The sequence below is a fragment of the Condylostylus longicornis genome, unplaced genomic scaffold (assembly GCF_029603195.1).
Source record: "Condylostylus longicornis isolate FDR11 unplaced genomic scaffold, ASM2960319v2 ptg000004l, whole genome shotgun sequence".
Lineage (NCBI taxonomy): Eukaryota > Metazoa > Arthropoda > Insecta > Diptera > Dolichopodidae > Condylostylus > Condylostylus longicornis.
The window spans coordinates 12,044,323-12,058,563 of NW_026577973.1; positions in this window are offsets into that span (position 1 = coordinate 12,044,323).

Genomic DNA, 14,241 nt, shown 5'->3' on the forward strand with positions numbered 1-14,241 from the left:
ATTTAAATAAATAAAAACAAAAAATTCTTTTTTTTTTTTACTTTGTATAAATATTTCATTTTGAAGAAACAATAAAAGTCGGCAAAAAACCACTTGACATTTTGAATTTTATAAAATATTAAGTTTTTGAATAATTTTCAGTCCCATAAAGAAATTTTAAAAGAAAAAGGATATTATACTACAATATTCGACTAACTGTATTATATGGGAAACAAGAATTAAAAAAAAAATATTGTAAAATGAAAGCAAGTACATATTTACACAAATACACAGACAAAAATATAATGTTATACATTTGTAAATTATTTATACAAAGGAGAAAAGCTAACCAAGATGTATCGGTTGAAAAGTCATTACAAACCGAATAAAAAACTTGCATAAAAAATTTTAAATAAAAAGAAAAAAAAAGTTTTATTTTTCAATTTTTTTAGGTTTTTGTTGCTTACATTGTAATAAAATATTAATTTGAAAGAATTTTAATAGAAAATTCTTTGGGTCGAAAATATTCTTTTTTTTTTGTTCTTTCAATTACAAATTCCAAATACAATAATGTTTGTGTATGTTAATGCATTTCGTACATACATATATACCTACACATAATAATTATGCTTATATGCGTATGTATGTATGTATATAAAAATCAATATCATCAATTTTTGGTTAAAAAAAGAAATTAAAAAGTAAATAATTTTCAAAAAAATTTCAAAACAAATTAATTTTTGGTCTGACGTAATATTATTGTGAATAAAGGAAATTTTTAAAGGAATTTTGTTCTATATTGACAAATTTATGTACAGTTGATTGATTCTATTTTAATATAAAATGAAAAAGTAGGAATTTTTAAAATTGCAATAAAAAATTAATTTTCATTAATAATTTTATTATTATTACAATTTCTCCAAATTTTAGCAGGAATCTGATGTTGTTTTTTGGTTAAAATGACGAAATCAATGAAATTTTTAAATCAATAAAAATTATCGAACCGGTTTAATATGTATAATATATTTTGGGAATGAGACATTTTAAATAAGTTGAAAAGCAACAAATAAAATTTTGTCTTACGTCATAATTCTATATTGATCTTTTATTTGTTAGCTGCAAACTTCATATACGGAATTTAAAAACCAAAAAAATTAAACCTTAAATGTGTATTGGAATAGATTATATTATTAAATGTATTTTATTTAATTAAGAAATTATATCGATTACAAGCATCCTAGGTAGTTACCGAAATTTTTGGAAGCGTACAATTTCTACAATAAGTAAATTTACGTACATTAAAGAGGTTTAACCTGTAACGTGGTGAAAAATTCTCGGGGGCAGAAACTTGGGATCATTTTATGAAAAAGCTTGTTGATAGGTTCGTGGTTCGCAAATGAATATTTACCTTCCAAAATCCCAGTTGAAAATTCTTGGTTTCGACAAAAAGATGAATCAACTTAAATGGCTATAACTTCCTTGATAATTTATTATTAACCGATTTAAAAAAAAAATTGATATTCAATGGAAAGCTGAAAAGCTCCTGGAAACGAGGTATCGCACAAAAAAAATTTTAATGAAGACCAATTCAAAATATTTCAAATTATAAAAAGTGAAAAAAAATAGTGTAAATTTGGTTTAGTAATTGATCACTTTGTGAAAAATTTGACAATTTTGGTTTTTTTTTTGACTTATTTAAGTGATGTCTCAAGTGACACACTTCTTTTTTTTGGGATATAGAGTTACTTTTCAGCTTCCGCACCCGAGGGATTATACAACATTACAGGTTTAACCTGTATAGAGGCAGACATTATTTCAAATAACTCTGTTAATTTGTATGTATGAAAATTATGTGATTCTTACAATCTTATTTAATGAATTATTTTGGAAAAGAATGCAAATAGCATTTTTGAGGTGTGATTTTTGGCAAAACGGAGAGAGATAGAAAGATTTGAGCAACACCAATCGAAATAGTGTGTTTGAATTATAAAAAAAAACACTTAAATAAATTTTTTTTCAAAAATGTTAGTTAGAGCTATGTTGCTCTAAATTCGCGAGATTTTGTAATTTTTTATACATTAATTGATATTTGTGCCAATATGCCCTTTGAAATAGAAGAGCAGATATTTTGTGTTCATTTTCATTATATTGATGAAAAATTTTCATTGCATAGTTTACACGTGCACAATTTTCAAAAAAAATTAAATTAAGTAAGGGGAAAATTACTCAAAGCAAGAAAAATAAATGTTAAACATTTTCCTACATAAGCTGCCATTACCTATGCCAACAATCAAGGGTAAATTAACGGAGGAATATCCCTAATTGTTAAAGTGCTTTCTAATACCTACATCAAATAGCTCCCTTCAACTTGTGTGAAAATATTGTAATATAAATCACAAGACTTAATTAAATGATTGGGTTACCAATATCTATATAATATTACAAAAATTTTAAATTTGTATATTATTAATATTAAGAAATAAATGCAGAATATAAAATAGATAAACTGTAGCGAACTGTTAAAATTTATATTAAATCAAAGAAAAATCTTTAGTTAAAAATTTTATGTTAATTGAAGAAACAATATTAACATAATTATGCCCATGAACTCATTATAAAACTTTAAAAACTAAATTTTTTATTATACCTAATGGTTTCGGTTTTGAAACATTCTTTATGTATTTAAGCACATAATATACATTATATTTATAAAAATGGTATTATTCAGATTAATTTTCATATTTAAAGCTTCCGGCAATTTATTTTGAATTCAGATTTTGTTTTTTTTTTTCCATGAATCATCATTATTTTATATTTTACAGTATTCAAAATTTTGAATTACACATTAAATGTAGGTTGTTTGCTTGATTATATTTTGAAATCTAACAGTTCATTATAATAATGGATTTGCTGTTAAAATTAATTTAAATTAATATTATGCGTATTGAAAATTTCTACGAAAAATTATTTAAAATATGCTTCATTGAGGGAATGATTAAAAATTATTTAAAAACTCAATAATCTATTAAATTACACAAAAATGTTTTCTCGGGAATGCCTTCTGATCTGATAATGCAATATGATAACCATTTTCAGTAAAGCAAGTGTTTTATTAGAAAATAACGAAAACATTTGGTAGCTCCTTGTAAGGCAAATAAAACAGTTTTCACAATATAATCAAAGGTGTGACCAGATAATATTAAAGAAGGTTTTAAATTTTTTAAATGAATACGAAACAAAACTAAGAGAGTTAGAACAGATGTAAACCACATTTTATGAGAAACTTAAAATTAAAGAGTTTTGTTTAAATTGGCAATCGGCTTCACTCGAATCTAGAGAAACTTTAAAATAATTTTAACTTGTTTTAATCAATTTCAAATCTTAATTCTGATTTTTTATTTGGAGATGCTATTTTTCCAATAATATTACACATTTTCGCATTTTTTCTTAAAATATTGACGGAACTTGTCTTACATTTAAAAACAAAGTGAGTAAGTTCAACATAAAATTTGTACATAGACTTAAAACAAACGAGATTCGGATTATGAAAAAGTTCTTCATATTTGAAAATTACATTATGCAAACATATGGTTTCGCACTCGAAAAAGAGTAAAAAGGAGAGATACATAATCAAAGTTCTTTAAAATAAATTACTTTATCAAATAAGAAACTTTATATTGGGATATACAACATGATTATTTAGAAATTAATTAAAAATCACTATGACAACAAATTTTTATTTATTACATAATGTGATTTAAAACAAGAGCCACGTTGCTCAAATTGTCAATGGTTTAATTAATTCGTTGAGAATTCTTAGCAAATCCAAGCTATCACTTTCTATTGATTTTATTCCTTGCTATATTTATTTACGTTCATATTCAAATTTATCATTAAATTTATTATCACAGGGTTGATTCTTCTGGGGGTGAGTTAATTCTGATATCATATGATGCTTTTAGCACAAAAGTTATGATTAATCAATAGAAATAGCAAACCTTAATAATTCTTTATTATTCTAATAAGAGAAAATCAGGAAAACTAAAATTTTGAATAAAAATTGAAATATGAAAATAAGAATTAAATTCTACATAATATCTTCGAATGTCTGTTTAAAAATCTCATGATATAAAGTAGCTTTTAAATACATAACATTCCGGCAAAAAACGCTAATAATTTAAAACAATTTTAAACTATAAAAACAGTTTGTATTCAAAACTAGCTATCTATTATTAAATGCACTTAAATTAATTTCGAAACTTTGTTATCCTTCCATCAAAAATAAATATTATTTTTTATAAAATTTTTTTGTTTTCCATTTTGTTCAATCAAAATAAATTATATTCAAAATTCAAAATTAAAATTTATTTTTAATCAAAAATTTATTACTGAAAGTTGATATTTTCAAGCGTTCTATATCGTATAGAAGAAATTAAACCCCAAAAACTAATTTCATTGTCATCCTACAAAGCTTAATTAAAATTCTGTGTACTTTTTATGCAAAAATTTTTCATAAATGCATTTTATTGGGACTGAAACTTACATTGACAATAAATGATTGTTAAAATACTGATAAATTAAAATCTGCTAAGCTACATAAAAGCAAATCCAGATTATTTGTAAAAAAAGAAAAAAAAAACTATAAATAAAATTTTTTTTTTAATTTTATGACTGAATTAATCAAAATGTAAATAGCTACATAATATTATTTAAAGTTGAGCAATCAACATAGATTTAATACAAAATGTCGAACAATTCAATTTTCTCGCCAGTAAAATTCAGTAAACGAAGTGGTCACAGAAGATGTAGAAAATGGAATGAAGCTGGCTAAAACAGCTTCAACAACTAGCGCAGACATCTTAGCATTAACACAGCAAGAGCCTATTGCGAGAATAATAGGAAAAAAAAATTGGGGATGGATTGGTCATACACTGTGATTGTTACCTAAAACAATAGCAAGGCAGGTATTGCAGTTGAACTAACAAACGAGAAAAAGTGTTCGACAACCCAAAAATACAGGGAAGAGAACAATAAAGAGAGAAACCGCCACCGGCCCACATGACATTTTATTTAATTAAAAAAGTCCTGTTGTTCATTTATACCAGACGATTTCTAAGAACAATTATTTAGTTTACAATACAATTATAAAGCAAAATAAACGTAACTTAGCCAACAAGCGTGACTATCAGTAACTCTAATCAACATCATCATCATTTATAGATGGAAAGAGGAAAAAAAGAAAAAGTGAGAAAATTAAAAGTTGAACTGCAAAAACCAAAGGTATGCAACTACTGCACAGCAACTTAATAGAAAGCGTCAAATAATCTAAAGAATAAATTAAACAAAATCAATGCTAGCGTATAGTCCGGCCATAAACACTTTTTTACTTATATTCTTACAAAAAACAAGCGAATACAAGTTAATTTCGGGCAACATATGCGTTATTGGTTATTGCATGCCATAGTATGTACTATGAGACGGAACATTAAAAGGGTCGACCGACTTTAAATTAATTATTTCAAAGTGCTTGAAGTTAATTATTATTTGAGCTATCAAAAATTCAACTGAACCTAGTTTAAATATTCTTTTTCATATATATTATTATAATTTGTCAATAACTTCGGATCTGACACATGAAAGAAAGAAAGGACAGCCTTTCCTTAAAACATTAAAAAATATAGAAAATTAATAACAAATTTAACTTTGAGCTGTTATTTATTTAGAAAATATTAGTAAAATTTTTCTATAGATACACTAAAATATTATTAACCTTTAATCAGTGACGCAGTAGTAAATTTTACACCTCCCTCTTATTCTTTTATAATTACTTCTTCATAATTAATTTCTCTCTCACACTTTGAAATTCTCTGTGCATTCATACTGTTTTATGCTCTCTTTACTTAGTATTAATTTTGTTATCTTACACTAAACACTTACAGGGAATTTAGTAGGGAGGTGATCGATAGAAACTAGACGAATTTGTTACAAATTTCACCCCATACTTTGTTAAGCATTTTATAAGGAGATGTTTAAATATATCTTAATAAAATTACTATTAACTTATATTTTCTTTCTCAAAAGTGGATTTATGACAATTGGATAGAAATACCTCAATTTACCAAAATTCTCACTTCATATTTCAGATCAAATTTCCGTAATAAACTTCAAATTTTCGTAATAAACTTTAATTTCGTAATAAACTTTTTTTCAAAATTGGCAATAACATAACTTTCTCGCAAAATTGAATTATAATGAAGACATTTATTATAATATGGGTACAAACAGACAATTTCCATTAAATAAATATATTGCTTTGAATAAAAAAAAAATTCAAAACCAAATGCAATTAAATAGTTTCTTTTTTCTAAATTTTTAGAAATGAATTTCGGAACAAAATTTCTACCTCACTTAATCTTCAATTTCCTAAATCGTTCCTAATTCTGCAAATAAAATTGAATCTTTTTTTTCTTTAGGAGTTACATTTGTACCTACATATCGTTATATATGAAAAATAAATTAATAAATAGTATATCAATGCGTATAGGTACAATAAACGAACGGTATTATTATTATAAAACCAAAAAATTTTTCAATACAAATTTATAAGAGGATTAGGATGAATTAAAAATTCCTAAATTCATAGTTCACATGCATATGCACATTCATACATACATTTGTATTGGGTGTACATGTGTATTCCAGTGTATAACACATATAAAACGTAACGGACATTCAAGTTAATTTAAAAGAACAAAAAAAAAGAAGTAAAATTTTACAAAAGCTTTCTAATAAAACATATTTAAATTGCTTTCCTGCTTAAAATAAATAGTATTTATGTACATGCATACATATACCACAATATTTATTATTATATTACGTATATACACACATATGTATGTATAGGTATTGTAATAAGGCTAATAATATGAGTAATTGTTCCCAAAAATAAAATTGTATATATTTTATTTCATTTCATTTCAACCACAGCAATGTTATAATTCATCCATAATTCTTCCGGTCAATTTTACAAATATTTAAAACCTTTTCATGCTCATAGAATCATCATCATAAGTACATAATGTATATACATATTTACATAATTTATACCTACATACACGTATATATTTGTATTAAAATTATTATTATGTATATAGTAATTAGTATAACACTACTATATGTATATACTATTTGTATAATAACTACTCTAATTTATGTATATCAAATTCAGATTAGTTACCTATAATATTGTTGAACAATACAATAATATTACAATGTATATTAAGTTTCTATGGCATAGTAGAATGGTACTTAATAGAAAGTTAATTGTGGTCATAATATTTTGATAATTGCAATGATTTCAATTTTATCTCTTAAATTATATTGTTACCCACATTGTATTTACATACAATTACACATTATTATAATATTATATATACATACTACTTATATTTATGTAAATATACCATAATGTAAATAAATATTTATTTTATGTAAAATTTTAAAAATTGGAACGGTAGTGGTTATAATCACAAAATATTGTCCAATATTATAAAATTTATTATTTAGTTCAATCGATTCAAATTAAATGAATTTTTTAATAATAAATTTTTTTTTTAAATATTATGTACACGCTTCATATAGATACAAAATATCATAATAATATTGACAAAAATAATATAAAAAGCAGGAAATTTTCTAAAAATTCAAATCCTATGTAACTAATAAAGGGTTTAATTGAAAAAATAAATGGTAAATGAAAATGGTACATTAAAATAGGGTAATTTAATTATTAAAAATATTTTTTAATGCAAAAGATTCCATTTGTATAAAAAAATTTTATTTTGAGGACTTAGATTTTAAGGACAGTTAATGAATATTATAGATGATTAAAAATTGAAGACCCTCCACTATAATATTATTGTGAATATGAAAACTATTTATTTTACTATTAATTTTTATATTACATTTTATATTTTTACAAAAGGATTATGAAATAATTATTATTTTGCTATTGAAAATTATTTGTGTATAATAAGAAGATTAATATTTACATAATTGTTAATCTGGAAAAACTATACAAATATTTTGATAAATAAAGTTTTGTAAATAAATTATTATTAATTTAATTTTTCAATTTCATTTCATTCCGAATGTTAGTAATTGATAGTAATTGGAATTATTTTGATCAAAGTACGGAAAACTTTTATTAATATATTCTATATTTGCTGGTTTCTGTTATTTATTTTATTAAAATTATTAGGGATTTCAACTTGTTATCAGCATTTTTACGTTCATAATTAGATACTATAATCAAAAAAAATGTTCCTTTCTATTCACAAATTAACAATGTTGAACAATACTCAGTAAAAATTTTTCTTAAAACCCAATAAAATTTTTTTCAAAAACGTCATTTTAAAAATTTTTCCTAAGTGAAAAATATTTTACGCTATATTTTTATATGAAAAATATTCACTACTCAAGCAAATTTTTTTCGCATATAAATATTGTTGTTTAGCAGTTCAAAGTTTTATTCTAATACATCTGATAGCAAAGTTTTACTCTGATACATCGAAACATGACACAACAACCTGTGAAGACTTTTGTGATACAGGTCTATGTATAAATAATTCAAAATAGGTTAGGTGTTATGGAAAAAATTACAGCAGTATCGGATATAAAAAAAAAAGAATTTTAAATGCTTTTAATTGCATTTTACATGAAAATTTTAATCACTCATTTTATTCACTTTTCAATATTTCGTATTTTAGAACTCGATAGGAATTTAAAAATTTTATTAAAAAACTTTTAAAATTATTAATAAAAACTTTTAAAACATTCAACATAAACCTAAAATATGAATGCTTTGCCTTAAAACTTAAAAGGCATTTAAATTCAAATTTGCAAATGTAAGAGGTAAAGTTTGTGAAAGAATCTAAAATAGTGTTACTTTTCAAATCAAAGTATTTTTGAAAAAAATAATCAATCCAATAAAAAATTTATAATAATTATCCAAATAAATATTTGTAGTAAAATAGTACATTTTGTTCATTTCATAATTGATGTAATATTGAGGTGGTTTATTCAATATTATTGTAAAAGTTGACTTCATGGCTTTTCAATACAATTCCACAAAAACTCAATATAATAATGGAAGTTCACTCAATATTATTACGGAAGTTTATCCGAAAAGGTCATGGTTTTATAATACAATTTAACGCAATATTAATTTTCTCAACAGATTTTAAATTCTTCCACTATAATATTGTCCAATTTTAAAAGTCTATACTTGAATATGTGTCGGACTGTAATAGATATAAATAATAAGTCTGTTAAAAATGCAAACTATACACTTATATGCATATCGATGTATCTAATATCATATTAAATTTCTTACTGTTGAGGGTGACTTTAATATTAATTATTTAAAAACTAAGAACAAGCAATGAATTGTTACGATTTAAGTAAGTATTTCTTAAATGAAAATCAATAAAATAAGGATTTTTTAAAATTGCTAAATTTATTATAATTAAAATTTAGTCCAGATTTCAAAAATCAAATTTAAACCAAATAATTCAGAAAATGAGTTTAAATCTATCGATCGCATTTTTCGAATATATTCATTAATCATAAAATTTTTACACACCTATTTCGTCTAATTAGCGTACATTTAAATAACAAATAAAAATAGTTTCACCTATAAGTATGCAATTTATACATAATTCGTTTACTTGCACGGATATGAAATTCACATTGAAATTAATTCAAAATGAATAATCATTTATTAAAAAAAAATTAATATTAATAAAAGGCAAAATTAAAAATAAAAAATTAGCCAAAAAAAAAAAGAAAAATATTTTTAATTTCAACAATATTGGAAATATTTCCAAAGTTCAATCACACGTCAAAAATAATTTTGTAAATAATTATTAAAATTTTTCTTTCTTACGTGTTATAATTTTAACACCTGAAATTCAATTAAAGAATCTTTTTTATTTTTATTTAAATAATATATTTTGTATATTAAAAAATTATGTATATAAATGTACCATGTATATGTTTGTAGATGTATTATAAATAGATAAATATTGTACAAATGTGTGTATATAATTATAATTTAATTTTTATTGATTATATTATTTTAAAAGCACGTGTACATTGGTAAATTTTCAAATTTCCTTGACATTAAAACTATATGTTGGTTAAATAAATAACAAATATTTTCTCTTTTAAATTAACACTTAATTTTTATATTATGTATTATTGTAGTGTAATTAAATTAAATTAAAATTTTAACAAGATATATTTAAGTATTTTAACAACACAAATTATATTTTCAATAAAAATAATTTTAATTACATAATAATATGAGAATTAATGTTGTTTTTCAATTGCACACTAAAACAAGGAAAATGTAATTATCTTCTAGAATAGAAAAGTAAGTAACTATTCAAAAAGGATCGTGTTATATTTTATTAACATTATCAGAATCTTAATTAATAATAATAATAACAAAAACAATAAATTATACACAAAAATTATTATTTTTTTTGCAAATATTTTAACATTTACTTATTATATTTTATATTTGAAATTCGATTTTTGTCCTTCTAAGGATCACTTGTAGTAAATCATTGCATTATTAAAAATATAACAATATTATAACAATTAAAATATTTTTAATAGATTTTTTTATTTAAATAACATATTAAAAAATTTTGCTTTATTAATTGCACATTGTATTATAAACAAATTGTAAAAAAAAAAAACAAAAAATTAAAAAAAAAAAAATTTATTTTAAAATATTTTTAACAATAGAAAAAAAAATGAAATTTTCTAACGTTTTATTGCTGTTATTTTTTTAACACTTCTTAAATTTATAATTTTTCTTATTTTTGTTAATTTTTTTATAATTTCATGTATATATTTTAAAATTAAAGCACAAAAACTTAAGAATTTAAAATAAAAATCGAAAAAAATAAAGCAAAAAAAAAATCTCTTTAATATTTAATTTTTGTATATTTAAAATGAAAATAAAAAATGCGTTATCCTTGCAAGCGCGTGTACCATCGTTATGAAGGATCTTTATACAACTGACAGTTGAATTTTTCAAAAACTCCAATGAAACTTTTCGAAAGTACAAACAAAATAGAAAAACAAATAAAAATAAAAAATCATATAAATTTTTTCTTTCTACTTATTTTGTTTTTAGTTTTTCTTGTAAAATAAAAACTAACTGTTTTTTCTCATAAATTTTCTTAAAAAAAAAATTTTTTTTGTTTTATTTTTTTTTTATATAAAATTTTGTTTTCATACTTCCTGCTTCGTTTAAAAAGTGAAAAAATACAGTAAGTTGTTATACTGTATTTCTGTGTTAAAATTAAATAGTCATATTCATGTTGTATAAAACTCCCCCACATTAATATACTTACACACATATTGTAGTATAAAAAGAAAACACGAAAAATTACATTATCCTTAATAATATTTTAGTTAGATTTTCATATTATGAATTTCAAATGTGAAAACATATTATTATCATAATACTGTTATAAATATATCGGGTATAACAGTAATTTTATTAAAATATATAGAGAGAAATAAAATAAAAGTGTTATACATTTGTTATTATTTTTATACAAAATGTTTTTAAAAGATTTAAACAAGAAAATAAAATTCGAAAACTGTTATATTGAAAGCTAAAAAATGTAAATATAAGGATAACAGAAAAGCATGTTCTTTGTTATTATGCTCATTTTCTTTTTACGACGACAGCAATAATACGAAACCGGTTTGTATCAATATTACGAGTATTATATTTGTTTTTTATTTTTTTTATATACAAAACATTTTCCCGCTCTTTTTATTATAACAAAATAAATATTATACAAGTGTTGACAGGACTTCTAAAATTGTTATATTTTTTTAAATTTATGTAATATTTTGTATAACAATTTGTCATAAATTGCATTCGTGCTTCATGGCACAGTATAGGAGAAATGTGGTGAATTTCGTTTAAAAAACTTGTAATTTTTTAAAATATTTTCTGTTATATTATCAGTTATTTATTTTGTTAATTTAAACATTTTTGACTGTTATTTTTAATATTTCGTAGCATAAATTTCTTATAATATGAATGTATACCGTAATACTGCAATACAAACTGTTAACGATGATCATGGCGGGAATTATCTATAAACATTTTTATGTTTAACCTATTAAATTAATTTTCTAACCGGTAATTGTACGAATTTTCATTTAACTATTGCATTATGTTTGCCAATTAAAACGGAAACCAGATCTCCGGATTTGAAAAATTTTAATGCTACTTTCAACATTTAACATTAATTAGCTCTTTTAAATTTGTTTTAAAAAATTAATTTATTTGTTTAGCTATAAAATTGCAATAATTTTTAGTTATCACTTACTCATTTAAAATTAACACACAAGCTATTATTTAAAAGCATGGTAATTAAAAATTAATTATACAAAAAAGTCATAGACAAATTATAATACTCAATATAGTCTATACTCTTAGTATAAGAATGCGCCTTTTTATAAAACATTAATCAAAACGTACATGACCGGAAGATACAAATTTTGCATACACAACCTTTACATGCATTACGTACAATTATACACATATGTATGTACATACTGTCTTGAATAAATATTATACGTAGACATTAGAATGAAAATTACATTTCTATCTTAGTTCATTATATTTATGTAATTTCTTTCAAATCCAGTAAACACACACACACACATTATATTTAAATATATTTTCAAAGAAAATATTCTAACAATGCCGCTCCTTTGTTCAATTAAAATTTATATTCAGGTTAATGAAGCAAAAAGAAAGGTGCTCTTGGATTATAACTTTATGAATTTAGAGTTACATACTCATTTTTTTTTGTTTTAAATCAAAAAGAAATAATTTTATAATAATATTTATGTTAAGAAAAATGTTATATTAAAATCACTTATTTCTAATTATACTTACACATAGCAATATTGTAACAATATGATGTTTGAGATTTTATTTAGTTTTGAAAACGGGAGAAAATGTACTCACCTGAAAATTAAAAAAAAGAGAAGAAATTTCTAATTAATTTTTTTTTTTGAAATTTTTGCAATAATTTTTTTTTGATGAATGAATCTTTATTTTGTAGAATGAATAATTTTCATGACAAATTTTGTTTTTTTAATATTTTCCTTTAAAATGCTTACTAGGTGCATATCAAAATTAAGAAGGCCATAACAAAAGGAATAAAGGTATGTATATAGGAAGTATTATTTTTTATATAAGCAAATAGCCATGTTATAGCCATGTTATGCCAAATCTATGTTTATATTGCCAATTCGCAACCGATTTATTTCAAGCGGCTGATAAACTAACAAAGTAAAACATCATTGTACCAGAGACAACAAAATTTCAATTAAGTTTAACAGTACTAGTGACTTTCAATTAAGTTTTATTTTTATTTTTTATTTTTATTTATTTTAATTAAGTTTTTTTATTTATATTTAAGTTTAATATCAGAAGTTTTTAAACATTACCCCCGAAAAGTATGCAAATTTCACTTTTATTCTCAATTTTCCCTATATTTATATTATCATAAATTTAGCAGACCTGATTGTCGCATTTAACAGTAAAATATTTACAATATTTTATTGTGTTGTTAAACTGTTCCATGAAACTTATTCAATATTAATTAATGTGTCGTATACAAATTGAAGTTCGAAAAGTCATAAAATGACCATAAACAGAACTATTTAAATAAGTATGTATATAATACTCTATTTATATAAGCAGATTTTTACATTAATTGAAAATTCAATCAGCATAATTTATTAAATCTGGAAATTTTTAATACGCATACTAACGTTAATAAATTAATGTTTTGTCAACATTTTTTCTTTTGCTATTTCAAGAAAAAATTTAAATATGGTATGATAACATTAATATTGGATATGAAATCATATCTAACTTCAAGATATGTGGAAAGCGTTCTAAATTTCTTTGTAATTCTAGTACACTCGCATACTTAGACAAACTTTTACGCCCCTACACGAATATTATAAATATAAGAGAATCTCTCATGTTAATTATAATTTCTTTATTAATTTATTACAAACATTATGTTTATAAACTTAAGAAATTTAAAACAAAAGTAAAATATGAAATTATATGCAATATTGTTATACAATCATTGTCAGTTTTATACAATTCGTACAGTTTGTAAAGCTTATTTTTAAAAATGT